Below are 12,993 nucleotides of genomic sequence, written 5' to 3'. Positions count from 1 at the left end.
CAAGCATGTTGTGCAGTAGGTCATGATCATTCTGTACGCTATTGTGTGATAGCGTTCAGCTTGGATTTTCCCATGTAGGAAATATTATGACCTTAGGTAATGCACTTTGTAATAGTACCAACACTGGTTGTTAATCAATCAATTGACCGATGTCACAAGGTGTTTTGCAGTAAACCAGCCAGGAAGCAATAAAGTAATGACATGACAGGATGTGAACAATGTGATATATGGATCTAATATAGTGGATGAGACATTCAGGACTGTCTCCTCTGAGCTCAGTATGAGTTTTCTGATCTCTGTGCCAAACTCATCCCTGCCACTGGGCATGCACTGGTAAACCTCAGTTAGTATTGGCACGCACACACTCGCTTGCATTCGAGCACCCAGGATAACTGGAGAACTGTTGCCAGACAGCTTTGGGCCAGTCCCTCAGTCATAGGCTGGTTAGTTTCAGCAGTGTTGATCCTCGGCCAAACAGGACTGACTGACTAACTGACTGACTGACTTACTCCACACTAGAATGAATCCGATCGCCTGTTTCTGTCTATGCACCGTTTAAAGGGAATGGTTCTATTGCTTTGTTCTTTCATTAAAGAACAGGTTGGCTGTGCTGTTTGGAGAGCTAGGTCTCCTTCTCTGTGTGTGTCTCCAGTCTGCAGAATAGCTCTGGCCTCTGTCAGAGCTGACTCCTGTGGGTCTGGGATGCAGCCGCTCTGCTCCTCTCCTGCAGACTGGAAAGGACAGTACTGACAGAGACCAGATGATACCCAATTCACCTCAACAATTGTCCTCTTTTGGAGCTTTAGTGTAATGTGCGAGGTGCAACAGTGAATACTGGCGTAGTTGGCAGCATGGTGCTTTCCCGTATTGTTGTGGCCAGGACATTAAGCTGACTTCAATTAGACCGTAGAGTCAGATATTGGGCATGTCTACATTAATCTGACCTCAATTAGACAGTAGAGTCAGATATTGGGCATGTCTTTCAAATTGCTACAATGTTTGTTGTACAGTTAGTTAATGATGATGATGACATCATGTAGAGCAGATTCTTTGGGCCAAATGCATTTCTCATACTACAAAAATAATTCACAATCTCTTTAGCTCTGTTGCCCCTATTACCAGGTGGACAAAGTCTAACAGGCAGAAAGCCAAAGTATGCTGTAGAAAAATGGGTATGAGTTAGAGATGTAGGAGATAAGTTTACTGTTAGCAGACAATACCCAGGCTTTGTGTCTGTCTGTGTCTGTGTCTGTGTCTGTGTCTGTGTCTGTGTCTGTGTCTATGTCTGCGTTGTTTGGTACAGATGACTGTGAGAAGTGGTCCCTTTATAGGTCACTCTCTGTGAGAAGTGGTCACTTTTTTGCCTGAATATTCCACACTTGTGTAGAGGTTGAATTTTTTTCCCCTCTCTTTTTGTTAGCCAAATAGAACTAACTCCCTCCCTATTTTTGTTAGGTAAATAGCTACCACTCTTATCTCCCTCTCTCTGCCTTATTCCATATGCTTCTTGTCAGTCTGGTAGCTTCACTGGACACAGACGTCAATTCCACGTTGGTTCTACGTAATTTAATTAAAATGAAGTGGGATCGATTAAAAGGAAGAGAGAGAGAGAGAAGGAAGAGAGAGGGAGGAGGGAAAGAGAGGGAGGAAGAGGGAGGGAGGAGGAAGGGGGAGAGCGAGGGAGGAGGAACGGCGAGAGAGGGAGGAGGAAGAGGGCGAGAATAGAAGAATGCAAAAGAAGACAAGGGAGTTAATAAAGAGAAGATTGTCTTTAAATCTTTACAGTTCTCTCTCTCACTCTTTCCACTCTTGGCACTCTCACTTCATTACTCCACTCTCACAGGCCTACTACAACATCACACTCGACAGCTGCACACCATCCAAAGGCACACACTAATCTTCATCCCCACCACACACCATATCACGAAGCGGACATCACAACACGCACAACACACACACACACACACACACACACACACACACACACCCATCGTACCTGCTTGCACACTGCTCCGGCCGCCTTGCTCTTCAACACGGCGTTGGTGTAGAGGTCCTGCAGATTGTTGCTGTGGAAAACCTGGAGGCTGTCGGGTCTGAACTCTGGGTCCAACATCTTCTCCAGGTTCAGCAACTGGGCCCGAGCCTGAAATATCCTCTTGGCGTTCTTGGTGACGGTGTAGGAAAGGGCCTCGCCGTAAGGCGGGTTGTCAAATTGCCTCCTGTTGACAATCAGAGGAGTGCGGCTGGTGAGCTCGAACTCGAGACCCTTCCACAGCGGGGCCCCATCGCCCGGCGGCTGCAGTTGAGACACGCTCCCGGAGAGCACCACCAGCGAAGCCGTCCTCGTTGAGCATACCGTACTTGTCCACCACCAGGACGTTGAGGCCAACGAACAGAGGAGGCCTCCTTCCCTCGCTATCCTCTGAGACCTTGTGGTACAGTTTGTTGCAGACGGCGCACCTCCCGGGCCCTACAAGAGTGTCTCGAAGCGGGCTCGGGCGCCCAAGCGTAGCGGAGAATGTTCTGGCCTCTCGATAGTACAGTCTCTCGTAGTAAAGCTTGAACTCGGACGGGCGGAGCTTACCGCGAACCAACTTCTCCTTGTAGCCCATGGCTCGGTGGAACGTGATTGGAGTCGTGGCCGGGCATGCTTCGGAAAGCGAGGCCGCTGCCTTGTTGGTCATGGCGCTTAGGGACACACTGACTCCCATGGAGGTGAGCCTGCCATACAGCAAGGACAGGGCATACGACTTAGCAGCCAGCGTTGCTGCTAAGCAGTGTCAGAGTCAGCCCCTCCAACCTCATGTACAGGTCGATGGTGTCTGACACCCAGCGCTCCTGGGAAGTCAGAGACATGGCCAGCAGAGTCTCCCTGCAGCGGCGATCAGCCCATCCCGGTCTACTTCGACCTCTTCCCGGCAACATGACGAGTCCACCGGCCTCTCCGAAGTTACAGGGGTCATAACGAGTGGTCGTGACAACAAGATGAGACGTACGATATTTTTCGAGATTGTAGAACGAACCGATGTGTTTTTCTTTTTCCAATATAGGGGGTTCACTTCATTGACAATGGGAATTGAATAGAATCTGTTTCTTCTGCTTGGAGTGATGCTGCTCTTGCTCATGCTCTGCAAAGAGTTTGGTGAACTCCGCGACAAAAACTGAGCCGGTCAAGGAGTCGGAGGCCAGCTCCCTTTTCCATTTCCCGGTATTGTTCTGAGACAGCGGAGCCAGAGCTTTCTTGCCCTCGATCACAGCCCTGGCGATGTCCCGTTGATTCACCTTAAGTTTCGTTCCGCGACGGGGGCCTCGAATTGACCAAGAGAGTCTCTGATCTGTAGAGCGAGCGCCCTGAAGGGCTCGAAAGCGCAGTCCCAGGGAGGATGACCCAACGTTCTACGTGTACTACTCCACCACCACGGCACTGACCCTGAGGGATGTGCTGGTTCAAGACGGNCGAAAGCGCAGTCCCAGGGAGGATGACCCAACGTTCTACGTGTACTACTCCACCACCACGGCACTGACCCTGAGGGATGTGCTGGTTCAAGACGGTTGTTTCAGAATAGAAGGATAGTCGAMCAGGTGTGTCTTTGTAACCAACAGCCCCAATAGCCTCAACCTGGATACTCCGTTGATCGACTTGGCCCCGAGTGACATCTACCGGCTGGGGATACCCAGGCATCTCCAGAACGACACAGTTGCGAGATCGGTGAGGACCCCCAGGTACATCAGAGCGAGAACTACCCCCTACAGAACCAGCGCTCGCACCAGAGTCGAGACCAGAGTCAAGATGACGAGAGCCAAGACGACGAGAGCCGAGGATAAGACCAGTGCAGAGGTCAGCGCCGATGATACTGTGCTGATTATCAGCGAGGAAGACCTCGTTGATGAAGATCATTGAATATGGGACGAGGAAGACGGCAGCTGGTTCTGGGAGTTTTACGACCGCCTCCGAGACGAAGACCCCTCAAGATGAGACAGAGACTCGGCAGCTGGGTGAGCCTACAGCATCACTGACCGAAGGTGAGACTACAGCATCACTGACCGAAGGTGAGCCTACAGCATCACTGACCGAAGGTGAGCCTACAGCAGAAGCACCGACTCCAGAGGGTACGGTAACCTCCACCTCTGACAACCACCTCTTCTCGCAGCTCGGCCCTCTCTCAGACTCGGAGGCCTCGGATCCGCTCAAAGTAAAATCCGAGMGGTCTCTAGACGAGTGCATGATGTGCTATGGTGGGAGTATGAACATTGTACTGAAGCCGTGGGGACATCGGATGTCTAAACGAGTTAAGGATAACCGAGGATAGGAATAGGTGCAAAAGTTTTATATTTTTATATTTTGCWACTAAAATATCAACCTTAGCCGGTTTCGTAGAGGCTGTTCGAGGTGTGAGTCGGGCAAYAAGAATCACCTCACGACCTGTGGGCACATTGTGTGTAAGTGTTGCCGTGACAAGTGTCCGGTTTGTAAATATCGGATCAGAACGGGAGAACTCATTTAGATTTATTGATTGGATTTGTTGTTTGGTTTGTTTTTTGTGTTGTATATAGATGTATATAGATTGTTTTAAAAAGTTTTATATTTTGCAAATAAAAAGATAAGAAAAATTGATTTTGTTGTTGGAGTATGATTTTACAAGCTTGTACCACTGTTGAAACTGTTGAACACTGTTGATCCAAAGGCAATTTCTCACCAAAACTCATTTTAGTTAGTTTTATTTTAGTTATTTTTTTTGCACATATTACTTTAGCATCATTGTACTTTTACGGCCCCTGTTATAGCTTTAAGCCTGCGTTATATCAATTCAATTTCTGTATAAAATAGAGTGTTTTTGTGGTGTTGTATCACAACAACAACAAAAAGCTAAATATCTGTGGTAGATTGATTCAAGGTGCCTCAAACACACACACGCACGCACGCACACATACACAATATACAAATGAAACCTGTCTGTCTCAAATGTCAAACTGCCCCAAAGCTACAAGCAAAACTCCATACAATGCCCAAAATCGCCCAATACAATTGGCCCAATACAATGGCCATACACTCGGCCCAATTACACATCATTGCCACATAAAAAAGGAAAAATTTTTGGGGGGGTATGTGTTCAGATAGGGACCCTAGTTCTGGGGAATGTAATTTTTTTTAAAGAAGAGGAATCTCGATTGAAGAACAAGCAAAGACCGAGACGTCCCGATGAAAATAGGATATGGGATAGATTTAGACTTAGACCCAAACAACATCTGTGTTATCCTGAACCCTGAACCCCGGTAGAGGAAGACAGGAAGCCTTTGGGAAAAATAAAACCATAATAAAAGTGGGTCAGTCCAGATATTCGTGGTCATTTAAAAACCTTAAAACTCTTTAATACTTGTGTAAGTTTCGCGGGGCATCAATGGAGACATCATCTCGGGACATCTGTTTACAAAACATCTGAGGCTTTTCAGTAAGAAAACACCACAAAATATTATTTAATTACATTTTATCCGACCTCACAGCTCGTAACCCCGACTGCATAGCAAAGAAGAGATATATCAGAGGGTAAGAAGAAGAGGAATTCCAAACAGCTCTGTCATTTGGGAATTTGGTTTTATAATCGCAACCTCAAAGAGTTACCTTTGTACGCTATTCACGTTGTCTAACTTTATCTCGATATTCATCGCTGGCACGATCCCAGCGGTGACACTTGGCAATTTCACCTTGATTGTCCTATCTGAGGAAGGAGAAGAAAGGATATGAACTGTCTTTTCTGGTTCAACATTGATGAGGGGGCTGTGACCCGTAATTCTATGAAATACTTCACACGTCACTTTGAGGTCCACCGTGCAGTCGTCTAAACGATAAATCCCGGTGGTCTGGCAGGTGGGATTCTTGATTGCTAGAGATTTCAATCTCGACGAAAATATGTAATCCTCTCCCAAGAAAGAGCTTTCTTGGTCGTTTATTGTCATCCGTGTGACACTGGTCACACGACACGGGATTGAACATTTTTCGCCATATGTAGCGTAATGCTTTTTACCCCTATAAATGGGCAGGTCCATGGTGACACACAGACAATACCCTGTGAGGGTAGATATTGATATGAGATATTGTTAGAAACATTACCCTCTAGCGGTACCATGATACATGATCAAGTAACACCACCTTATCAATGAACCTCYTGGGTATCAGTTACCAGCTCCCTCTAGCGGCAACCCGAATAGATATACAAATATATTCCAGACCCAYCCCCACACATATTTTGTAAAATGTGTAAGATTTTGCTGTTCGGTCCCGATACATCAAGTGTCATCCGGATCACCCCCCTCCTCTGGCATCATTGTACTAAACATTACTGTAACGAACGTCGTCGGGAGAAGGAGAAGAGGACCAAGGTGCAGCGTGGTAAGTATTCATAATACTTTTAATAAATACGAACACTTGAACAAAAACAACAAAGCGACAAACGAACAGTTCTGCAATACACAAAACAGAAAACAACTACCCACCAAGCACAGGTGGGAATGAGGCTACCTAAGTATGGTTCTCAATCAGAGACAACAATAGACAGCTGCCTCTGATTGAGAACCACACCAGGCCAACACCTAGAAATACCGAACATAGAACAAAACATAGAATGCCCACCCCAACTCACGCCCTGACCAAACCAAAATAGAGACATAAAAAAGGAACTAAGGTCAAGGCGTTACAATTACACAACAATGCGGAAGCGACCATATACTCATCTATCACTCTGGTTAGTACCAATAGTCCCTACATCGTTGTTGTGATTCTTTATCTTCTGTGGAGGAGGCAGCAAGCGATGTTCCCGGAACAGGCTTCTGGCTGGCTGACTGGCTGCCGCCAAACAGCAACAGCTTTTATCAACGACTTGTTTACTCCCCTTATTCAACCAAAAAAAAACTTGGTCGATGTAGAAGTTATCAAAACTCGGTCTCTCTACAGGACCTTTATCGAGATGACCAACTAGGAGACAATGAACTTTAAGGAACACACACCCCCTTTCCGGTCTCTAAAGTTGGTTTGTAAGGGAGAACAAAAGAGATCTGGTTGTCTTTTTGCAATTGAGTTTAATACACATTCAAATTTGTTTTTTAACAAAACATATATCAGTTTTCATGTCCGTGTGTGCAGTTACGCAAGCCATTGCCCTCTGAAATAGGACACAGTCAAAGCAAAACTAGGCTACATAAACTAGGCTACATAAAATAGTAGCGATACATATACATAAAATAGTAACGATACATATATTTATTTGATAATACACCGAAGGCAGGACATTGATGTCCCGGTGTATCTCTACAGGAAAGGGTTCATAGTTTCTCTTTGGGGAGATTTGCTTTTCCCTCACATTAAAACAACTGCAAGATGAGTGACAGTTATAGGACACACCTAGTCTGCAAACAGGGTGCAGTGAGTTCTCACTTCGAGTCAGTCCCAGGGGAGTCTGCAGACAGGAACAATGGGTTAATATTCAGGCAGAGTGAATCACAGGAAGAATACAGAGCCAAGTATATTTCTCAAGAAATGAAAGTGGGGGGACTTCCCCGGAAACACCACACCCCTCTCAACATAAACATGTAAATATAACAACATACAGTACTAGACAGAACCATTATTATAATATGATTAATAATGTAAGATTATAAAAATTAAAAACAAATGATATCCAGATCTAGAATGTAAAAATGTAAAAGTAAAAAAAAATAATACAGAGAGTAAAACTAGAATATATTTGTAAAAGTAAAGAGGTAAGGAGAATTACTCTCAAAAATACAATTTAAGTTAGAAAATTCTCTTTATGTTAAAAAAAAGACTTATAAAGTGTAAGAAAGAAGTCCACACCGAGTGGTGTCCACTCCAAGAGAGACCTTGTTATTCTGAGAATCTTCTGTTGAGGAGGCAACTCCTTAAAAAAGCAGGGACTGACCTCCCAACAGGTGATATTAATCCCTGTTGTCAATTATCTTAAATCCCATTTCAGATATTTTTTGTGTTTCTGACTGAAGGGGATAATATAATTACCCTGTTGCTCAGTTCAGTAGCAATTGATCATCTGTCACCATGCCAGCAGGCCTTGTTAGTGAAAGCTCACTGGAACCTCTCTTATATAAAGCTGAAATGGTGGAGATGAGATTCATTTGTAAAAACCACAAGTTTCAATTATTGTTTAGAACACCCCAGCAACATCTGTTGCCGGATAAGAAGCGACCCCACATCAAAGTAGTTTCGCATCATCTTCCTGGTTTCAATATCCCCTTCTTATCAAGCAAGTGCATTAGGACCGAGATATAGTTTCTAATCTCGGTCTTCGTACATAGTACATAAAACTGGAGTATCAATACACACTCTGTCTCGATACACAGGTCCCTATGTATAGCCTAGAAACTCGGTCTCGTTGCATATCCTAGAAACTAGGTCTTGATACATATACAAGATATCCAAGAGACTCGGTCCCGATACATATCCTAGAAACTCGGTCTCGATATAGATCCAAGAGACTCGGTTTTGATACATAGCCAAGAGACTCATAGCCAAGAGAATCGATCCCGATACATAGCCTAGAAACTCGGTCTCGATACTGTGGCAGACCAGGGGGTTTGGTCAAGACGTTTACGCAGATCAGACAGAGTAGGATTAGCTCGGTTTCAAGGGTGTTTATTTAAATAATAAATCAAAAGAAAAGGATAGGTCTCCCCCATGAGACCCTCTCCGGGATACCGTCTTTTGGACTCCGGGTCTTGCTGTATCCTGTCAGGCACAAAAACTGAACTCCCTCCTTTTAGCTCAGGCACCGTCGCCAACTATACAGAAGTCCCCTTTCTTCCCCCAGTCCCTTTCCTTGTATGCTGCCCTTCTGGCAGCTTTATGGGACTCATACAGCTGGTGAGCAATCAGCCCTTGATTACTCACCAACCACAATCAGCCCCAATTAGTCCTGGCCGGAGAGGCCCGTCGAGACCTGGCATGTCCAGCAGAGGGAGCCATCGCCTCGTGATGTAGACTCCGTCTGCCACCAGGCCTCGACGAATCTCCCCCTGGTGGCTGACCTGCTGTACGCCACAATACATATCCAAGAGACTCGGGTCTAAAAACCCAATGAGACATGGTACATTCAGTGTTTTGTTTTCATTTGGCTTCATTTACAAATACACACGTTTTAACTTTACATCATTGTGTCTCACAGAGCCCGGCACTAAAAGGATAACAATAGACTTCCAATAACTAACAAAAACCCAAGAAAACATACACTTGATATGTATGTGATTATTTTCATTATAATACACGAGCTCATGCATATAGTCCGGAGTTCTTCTTCAACCGATTGAAGGCGACTATAATCCCAGGCAACATGCAGACCCCGGCGTGTAGGGGCCTGCTGAATTTGGCCTCAACCCAGTGCGCCAGGCGAACACATCACTCGTCTCCCGCGTAGAAAAATAGCAGCCCCTTGGCATGGTCCACGTAGACCCCGAGTCTTGAGGCGTTGAACCCCGAGAACACGGCGGAACACTAATTGTCGTGGACGAACCTGTAGAAAAAGCTGCTGCCGTCCTCCGACTCAATGCGTTATTCTGCCCGAATAGGCTTGAGTTCCCGTCTTCTGTACCGCCTGCTTCCTTATTTCCCAGTAGTGAGTAGACTCCATGTTCTCCACGCTTAGTAGCTGGGGGTAACGTGTAAACCGATCGTCTCGGGGGAGCGCCGGTCCGTGACCACTATGTCGCTGAGCAGCTGTGGGTAGTGCGGGGACTGCGCTTCACTGGCGGAGGGCCGGTGACCACTATGTGACTGTGAGCTGTGGCTTGGTCGGGCGTGGGCATAAAGGCGTTCTCTTCCAGTTCTACGATGGAGGGACCCAGCGATCCCAGATACTCCCGTACTTGGACGAGGGTCACGTTTGGCGCCGGTTTAACGTGAGAGGATATGGATGCCCGGCATACTGGGCATCGGAACCACTTGCTTTTTTTCTCGATTAGCTTTAAGTAGGCACACGCTACAAAAGGTATGTCCGCACGGCAGAGTGACAGGGTTCCGGAGACTGTCCAGACACATGCAGCACCTGCAAATGGAGAGGAGAAAATCTGCCATCATCCTGATTGACGAGAACTCCATCTAGCCCTGTCTCCTCTTTTTTTCACATACTCTTTTTTCCTCATACTCCTCGCCTCATATCCCTAGAGTGATTATTTTTTGTAAATGCCTTTTTCCTCCTACAACATACCCATCCTGCATTACTCATACGCCAGAATATGTTTTTATGTTTATACCTCAATTGCACATAATTGGGTTATGTTGGTCGACAATACAAACAATCCCATTTGTTAAAAACCGTAAACCAATTATCTCTAAAATMATAAATTCTACCTCCATGTACGGAGACTGAGTTATGGTCAACCCGTGTACGGAGACCAAGTTATGCCCCCCGACGGAGGGAGTTTAAGTGTTATATTATGACCCGTGGTGAGTTTAAGTGGAGAGTTTTAAAGTGATAAATTATCAGGTTAGACCCCCCCAGGGCTAAGCGACGCACATTATTAAATTATCACATACAATAACTTTTAAAAGGCAAAATCCTTGAGTATCTCTATGGGGACCTAGTTTCGGTTGCACAGGTATGAGGACCAGATGTTTGCGTAGAAGTACCACCCCATATTGTCCCTGTCGAGTCACCGCCTCGCGTGGTTTAAGTCTCACTTACGCAGAAGTCTAGATCACGCCAGAATCTCGAAGTTGACTTACATCGTGTTAGGATTTATGTTTATGCACTATAGCCTGCTACCATATTGTATGAAGATTAGTCGCTCTGGATAAGAGCGTCTGCTAAATGACTTAAATGTAAGATTAATATTGTTTTGTTACACACACACAAACAATACAGATGTAGGTGTGTAAAGACTGACCAACATTGAGTGACAGGCCATAAAAGCTGTGGTCAATCTGGAGAGGGGAGGGGTGCAAATCCCTAGGCCAGCCAGGGAGGGTAGGGCACTGGACAATACCATATTAGGAACTGTTTCAGTGTAGAATCGACAGACACAAGACGGATCTAATCTACCCAACAACCAGAMGTGGACAGAYGAGAGCACTAAGGGACTTGGACAAGTCCGYGMGCCAGCAWAGGCMYYGCAAAGTCTAAAKCGCGCTCAGCCTCTACTGTGATAGGCCAACAGACGCGTTGGAACTACGTCATCACGGTATAAGAACAGCTGTTTACGTACTTCCTGCCAGTTCCCTGTTCTACCCTGCGTGGAGATACAGCGAACCCGTATATACGAAAATTGCATTTGCCATTCATTGCTTGCGGTAATTAAACATAATTAAAGAAAGTTAGCAGACCTTGCTTTTTATTTATCCTGATACCGGATTTGTTACACGCAGCATTCACATGGTGACCCCGATGTCATCCGGTTTATTAAGGACCTCGCTGGACATAGACGAGCCAGCTAATTGACTTTTACTGTCGTTGGACGGCGTTTCTCACAAAAAGACCGGTCTAATAAAAAGGTAAGCAGATACCTATTGTATAAAATACTAAAGTTCTGCATATTGGCATTATCCAAATTTATTTTGTGAGACGCTTGTTTGATGTAAGTTACCAAATTCCTTATATCCAATATACGAATAGTCTAAAGTACCGTGGACCAGGTAATGGCAAATGCAATTTTATTTGATCAAAATCATTCAAAGATGCAATGTGTAAATGAAATGTACTAAATGCATGACGTAAGTTGGGGCTTACAAGTATAAGTGAGGGTAATATCATACAATAACGAAAGTAATGTACTAGGCAGAGCCAAGTGTGTATGACGTAGGTTGGGGCCTACATATGAGGTGAGAATGCAAATAAACGGCAATATAACAGTAATTATAGAGGCCAGGGGCCAGTTATATTGGAAATAAGATAAGTTTATAGAATAAGAGTAGTACATTGAGTTAAGTCGGCGTTACTTATACCAAGTTTGAATGACCTGCGGGTTTTAAATTGTTCGGGGACACAAAGTTTGTATGGAATAATTTTACCGCGCGAGTGAAAGTATATTAGATATTGCAGTCGGGGCTGGTATCTTAGGGGACCCACAGTGCATAGTTGAATCTGTTGAGATTCATTTTGTTTATGTAAAAAAAAATATATATATTATACGAGAAATAAGATTTTCGTTATTTTAATTAATTTACACACATACGCGAGTATACGCACGGAATATATAATGTCTCCAGAAATAGAAAAGGTTTTGAGGAAGTTGAAATCTGTTCTAGAGATGGARAATGATAAGGAGAGGAGTGAAAGAGACAGAGAGTGGAAGGAGGAGGGGCTCCCAGTCGACGGGGAACCCGGTGGAATGTTTGGGTGAATCTAATGCCCAGGGTAGAGAGGGATGTACGCGTTTGAGAGTATGGATGTAGAAAGATTAGAATTAATGATAAAGTTGATACAGCAGACGGTAGAGAGGCTAGACACSGCTAGAGTGTGGTTGTCTGAAGCCAGAAAAAGAGAGGGAGAGTTACGAAGGGGTAAACTTGTAGATGCTATGGAGAAGGCAAGATAGGGAGGCGCAGATAGGGTTGGCTGTGACGGAGAAGCATTTTTTGACTGCGGCGCGGGAGACTCGGGTTAGTATCTCAGGCTTGGTACCGAGAGACTAAAATACATTCTTGTGATATACATTTAGTGAGGTACATGGGGTTTGAAAAAGTTGGGAGTGGAGAAAGTTAAAAAGTWGATTTTACTTTTACGATAGTTTTGGTGCAAAACTAATTTGGAGTAAGGGGTATGTTTTTGCCTAGAGGCAGGAATAAGAGTTCGTTTTGGTGTTAGATACTAATTTTCAGGGTAAGTTGCTAGAGGCAAGTGATTTGTTGTGTAATAACGTAAAACTGCTTTAGAGAAAATGGTTTGTGTCATTTAGAGGGAAAATGCGTGCATTATAGCTTTGAGCCACTTTTCAAAAGTTGTTAAAAATTCCAAATAGAATTTTAAAAGTAGC

General features: G+C 44.9%; 1 long non-coding RNA gene across 1 annotated transcript; it reads right to left on the bottom strand.

Annotated features, from left to right (window-relative positions):
• Positions 1-5,488: 5,488 nt before the first annotated feature.
• On the bottom strand, positions 5,489-6,259 carry LOC111961202 (uncharacterized). Its single transcript, XR_002876978.2, has 3 exons — positions 5,808-6,259; positions 5,621-5,717; positions 5,489-5,515 (listed from the first exon to the last, which is right to left on the bottom strand). It is a non-coding gene; the product is annotated as an uncharacterized lncRNA (long non-coding RNA).
• Positions 6,260-12,993: the final 6,734 nt, after the last annotated feature.

Source organism: Salvelinus sp. IW2-2015, linkage group LG4q.1:29 (genome assembly GCF_002910315.2).
Source record: "Salvelinus sp. IW2-2015 linkage group LG4q.1:29, ASM291031v2, whole genome shotgun sequence".
NCBI lineage: Eukaryota > Metazoa > Chordata > Actinopteri > Salmoniformes > Salmonidae > Salvelinus > Salvelinus sp. IW2-2015.
The sequence above is the reverse complement of the archived record's forward strand: the minus strand, read 5'-3'. Positions and strand labels throughout refer to the sequence as shown.